At 39.7% G+C, this 5,773-nt stretch overlaps 1 long non-coding RNA gene across 1 annotated transcript in view; it reads left to right on the top strand.

The window, feature by feature from the left end:
- Positions 1–1,572: 1,572 nt before the first annotated feature.
- The window catches only part of LOC125481787, a 12,228-nt gene continuing 8,027 nt past the window's right edge, over positions 1,573–5,773 (top strand). The window contains exons 1-2 of the long non-coding RNA XR_007261457.1: positions 1,573–1,739; positions 4,938–5,041. This is a non-coding gene — a long non-coding RNA (uncharacterized LOC125481787). The remainder of the gene's footprint in view (positions 1,740–4,937; positions 5,042–5,773) is intronic.

Here is a 5,773-nt window from a genome sequence, read left to right as displayed (position 1 = left end):
AAGTTTCAAAATCTCCCCTCCCCCCACCGCATCCCAAAACCAGTCCAGCTCGTCCCTGCCTCCCTAACCTGTTCTTCCTCCCACCTATCCCCTCCTCCCACCTCAAGCCGCACCTCCATCTCCTACCGACCAACCTCATCCCGCCTCCTTGACCTGTCCGTCCTCCCTGGACTGACCTATCCCCTTCCTAACTCCCTACCTACACTCACCTTTCCTGGCTCCATCCCCGCCTCTTCGACCTGTTTGTTTCCTCTCCACCTATCCTCTCCTCTATCCCTCTTCTATCCGCCTCCCACTCTCTCCCTATTTATTTCAAAACCCCCTTCCCCTCCCCCTTTTCTGATGAAGGGTCTCGGCCCGAAACGTCAGCCTCTCTGCTCCTATGATGCTGCTTGGCCTGCTGTGTTCATCCAGCCCTGCACCTTGTTGTCTCGGATTCTCCAGCATCTGCAGTTCCTACTATCTCTACTTCTTTTTGGATATTATTTTGCCAGCATTTAGCCCCATTACTTTGTCTAATGCTACTTCACTAGCAATTGTACTTAATTCTTCTCCCACACTCTTTAGTATTAATGGGATGTTCAAAGTATCTTCCACTGTAATTTCTTATGTATTCTCTTATCTTGATTAGGCAGCTCAAATGCACACTGCTTTTGACTGAATTCTATTTGCCATTTTCCTGTCCATCTGACCACTGCATTGATATTATCATGCTGTTTACAACTGTTTACATCTGTATCTTTCGCAAGGATTTTTATTACATATTGTTTGCCAGATTAGTTAAGAAGCTAAGAACCCATTGGATCCAGGGCAATTTGGAAAATTGAAAAGTTGGCTTAGGCCAGGCAGTATCAGAGGAGCAGGAAAGCTGACGTTTCGGGTCCCTTCTTCAGAAAGTTCTGAAAAATTCCATGCTGAAAAAATTCTATTTCTACCGTGTCTGCAATGGATTTCCTCGCACGGCCCAAAAATGTGCAGATTAGGTGGATGCGTTGACCACAGTAAATGCGGGGTTACAGGGATAGGGTGCGGGCTTGGGTGGGATGAAGGTTTGGAGGGTCAGTGCAGACTCGATAGGGCCAAACGGCCTTTTCCGCGCTGTGTGGATTGTATGATTTTGATCATCAAACCAGCTACGGAAAGGCTGGTGGAAGTTGATTCAATGGTAACTTTCAAAAGGAAATTGCAAAAATGCTTTTAAAACTTCAGGGAAACGCACGGCATGTTAAAAAGAGCAGGAAAGTGAAATTACATACGTCTTTGGAAGAACCAGCACTAGCTGAATAGTCATAATAAACCCTTTTTGTTCTGAGAAATAGTGTTCAGTTTGCTTTTGAATGCTATTACGTTGAACACCACAAGTTCTGGTTCGCTTTCTTTGACATTTAGATGTGGGTTCAAGGGCACCGCAGGCCTACAGTTCGGCTCGGTATGGAGTAATCAGATATCAAATTCCACGACCAGACCTCCGCCCCGCCTCCTCGTCGAATGCCAGCGTAGCGACGCACGCGGGCGCGCACGGCCACGTGACCGGGATGGAATGAAAACAATGCGACGCGTAACTGTCAATCAGGAAGTTCGGAAGCCCCGCCCACATTCTGTGGCGTTAGGATGGGTGAGGAGAAAATAGTTTTTCATCACAGTTCTGAACCCTCGTACAGGCTTCTTTTACACGAACGGACAAACACAAAAGAATAAAATTAAACCCTTGGGAAAACCAACTCAACTAAATGGCGAAAGTAAGGAAAAGCATAAGATTGACTATTTCAGTTTTGGAATTGCATTATCGTATTTAACTTGTATATGGGTTATGTATAACATTTAAAGGCCCAGATTTTACATCAAAACTTCTGTTACTATAGAATAGTAGATTCTGTGAGACTTAACTTCCTTAAATATAATTACTCTATGATAACAAGGTGTAGAGCTGGATGAACACAGCAGGCCAAGCAGCATCAGAGGAGCAGGAAAGCTGACGTTTTGGGCCTAGACCCCCCTCACCCCATTACTCTGCGATGCTTGCTGATAATTTATAAGACTGACCGTGTTTATGGCATGACTTTTCTGTGACATTTGTTGGTATTAGTCATTTTGTGAGACGGGTTTTTGCCGTCCACGATGCTGACCGATTGAAATATATTTTCTCCTGACTGCGGAATGCGGGTTGTCGGTTCGGGTGGCCTTCCATTGGCTCCAATCCGCATAACTTAGGCAGAGAGAGGGGGAGGGAGTCTACAGCGATTACAAACTGCGTGCAGTTACTCCATTTCAGGGCAGACATTCCTGTTTTAAGGTTCAGTTGATGAGAAAGATTTCCTCAATAGCAGTGGTAATGTATTATTTAAATTCCTCCTTGCGCTGTCACCGAATTTTAAGAAAAAGAGAATCGTTTCTCTCCACTAACTTGAAGCGAAGTTTCTTTTTAAACTGGATTCTCAGCGACGCAAGGGATCGTTCACGAACTTTCTTTGGCCCGAATCAGTTCGAGGGTGAATCTACTTTCGGAGAGTTCCTCCGTCGCCCTTGATTGTTGTTTGTGGGTGGGGTGGGATAAAGACAGGTGAAAGATTTCCGAATATTTTTGTTAAGGCTGGCCAAAAAGACTCAGCAACGATGACAGCTTGGGATAGCCGATGATGTCTGCTGAATCAGGGCCGCAAAATATAGTCAGCGCTGGAAAATGCATGCTTTCGTTCGTCTGTCATCGGTAATTTTGGAGTTTGGGTTAGGACTATATAGTACAAAGCTTAATGGGGTTTAATTTGCGTTCGGACTTTTTTAAAATGTTAGACCATATACATTTTCGACTGAAATCTTTAAAATTGCAACCAAAAAGGGTGGATTAATATTTCAATACAGTCAAATATTGTTGGAAAAGGTACTTTGAAATGATCGAGTATTTTTTGTTAACTTTAGCTTCTCGCATATATTAAATGCCGCAGTCGACACTATTGTTGATGTTACTATCAGCTTTGATACATACTATAACGACCGACAAAAAGTTTAATTGTAGATATTGTATAATTGCATCGAAAATCAGCAATCTGCGCATGTAATCCAAAATGCGAGCCGATGTTTTATTTCACATTTTGAAAACAGCTTCCTTTGTGCACCCAAAATAAAGTAGAATTTTACTGAATTGGTGTGTCTTTCTGATGTCTTGAAAGATAACAAAGCAACATTGTTGATAGCAGGAGATAGTAATAACTGCAGATGCTGGAGTCAGAGACAACGCAGTGTAGAGCTGGAGGAACACAGCAGGTCAGATAGCATCAGAGGAGCGGGAAAGTTGACGTTTCGGGTCGGGACCCTTCTTCGGAAAAGGCCCTTTTTCTGAAGAAGAGTCCCGACCCGAACCGTCAACTTTCCTGTTTCTCTGATGCTGCCTGACCTACTGTGTTGTCTGTTATTGATAGGAATTATTTTGGACCTCGCTATTGCGTGCATTTCAACTGTATCCCACTATTTGTTTCTGCTTTTCCTCTTAGGTAACGTAAACATTATTAAAATAACTCCGGTTATTCTGTAATAAATACGTTAATGTTAAAATTCATATGGATAATTAATAGACAGTTATTCTGATAAATTTGTTTTAAAAGTAGCCATTGAATTTAGTGTAGTTGAGTACATCACAGATTCCCGGAGCTGTGTACACACGGTAGGTTGAGATTATGGGGGATTTAACGTGTTTGCACGTTGCTGTGACAAAAAAAACACGTGTAGTCCTTGTATACTAAATTTGGTACTAATATAAACGTTAGTGTAGATGGTGTTATTTACTCAGATAAGATGCCTGTTTTCATTATTTTGTATTTAAATTTTTTGATTTGATTTTAAAATTGTGTTGCTTGCTTTAATAACACAACTGGTTAACTATTTTTCCATGTAGATTTAATTAGCTATTTATTCTATTTAGTTACTAGATCCTTTTGGTTTCCCAGCTGGGGTCTGCAAGTTCACATTTTTATGGTGGCTTCTGAGATTTTGATACTTTATTGTATTTGTTGACTTATTACCAAATAGTTTATGTAGTCATATTTCATTTGTGCATTGCATGGCGGCAGTTGTGTTTTCCTCTGGGTAACCAATACACTTGGCATCAGTGTGTCCTTGTTGCTTGATGTTTTGCTTGCCATATTCCTTCATCCATCTGATCATAGAGTGATTGTTATAACAGCTACTGAGCAGTCATCACAAATGTAGAACTTTTAGTTAGAAGATTCCGGATAAATGGAAGGAAAGTATGAGTTACTCATCAATGTTTTAATGTTGTGTTTGTAGTTGTTCGTATAATACTTCTACTTTAGGAGAAAGGTTCCTTTTGTGTGTTACATAAGCAATTAGTTCAAAAGATCATTTTAAGGCTGTTTTGTCAACAAGTTTGAGGTTTGATAAAGGCAATTTAAAGTCATTATGGAATTTACTAAATATTTGTGTTATTCCAAAATTGCATGTATTACAAAATATCTCGTAACCATTGCTGATTTAATTGTGATTGAAGTATGGTAGAGGTATTGTAACTTCAAGGGAAAAATATATTAAACACTATAATCAAGTCCTACGACAAAATATATACCAGTTTCTGAAAGTAATTAGGATGCTGTTAGCACTTGTTACCTTGTGAAATGTAAATATTTTTAATTACTTACTAAGTACAACAAATTGTTTTCTATTCCTGTTCAAGTCTTTGCAAGTTATAACGCCATTGATTGACACTACTACACTAAACAGTTGCATTCAAGGCCAAAGTCAAAAGAAATGAAAGGAGTATTGCAATTTCTTGCCTAAACATGTTATAAAATGCACAGTTTACATTTTGTTTTACATAGTGCGTATAGTAATATGGAAGAAGAACAAAAATATAAATATACCATTTTTATTTGTTAAATATTATTAACAGATTAACAGTTGCTTTAAATTCTGTGTACCAACTACAGAGTTGCTGACCAGAAGAATGCAAAATTGATTGCAACATGTAATTAAGTGGAGCATTCTGGTAACTTCATCCAGTTGTATTTTATCTCAACACAAACCCCATAAGGTAATTGTCAACTATGCTCTAAAATATTAAGCTTTAATACTTCTCCCCCCATTTGATATTACTTATCTGCATGTGGTAGTTTTTTTTTTATAGAATCTTTCTGTAATTGTAATTAATAGGGATCCTATTGGCATGCTGTTAGTAGAAGTACTCACACTGCAATCTAGAGGACAAAGTTCAAGTCTTGTATTCCCTGATAGTAAAATTTTCGCATTTCTTATTTCAATAACTTTTTTATTCTTTTGTGGTGTGGTCACTTCAGAGAAAAGAAATAACTGACACTATCTGGCCCAGTAGAAGTATTTCTCATTCCCTGCTTGCCAATTGCACGACACTGGCAAATAATGACCTGTTCCTCAGAACGCATGCCTTCATTTCAAAAACAGAATGCTGCTTACCCAAATGGAAATAGAGCTGAAGGAGCAGTGAGAGTTACAAAAACAAAGTTGCTGGAAAAGCTCAGCAGGTCTGGCAGCATCGGTGAAGGAAAAAACAGAGTTAACGTTTCGGGTCTGGTGACCCTTCCTCAGAACTTTCTCAGAAATGGATGGAGGCTCGTTATCATACCATCAGAGTTGTGTTTCACATGGTTACCAACAAAGATGTTAGCAAGTGTTTGACGTAGAGAATATCCCATGGTAACACCATATATTTTGGCATAAATGGTGTTATTGGAACTGCAGTCAACAGCACAAATTGCTAAGTTCATGATTTTGATGAACACCGAATCAG

The sequence above is a fragment of the Rhincodon typus genome, unplaced genomic scaffold, assembly GCF_021869965.1.
Source record: "Rhincodon typus isolate 14 unplaced genomic scaffold, sRhiTyp1.1 hic_rhity00003565, whole genome shotgun sequence".
Lineage (NCBI taxonomy): Eukaryota > Metazoa > Chordata > Chondrichthyes > Orectolobiformes > Rhincodontidae > Rhincodon > Rhincodon typus.
Note: the sequence above shows the minus strand (reverse complement) of the source record. Positions and strands in the feature narration are given on the sequence as shown.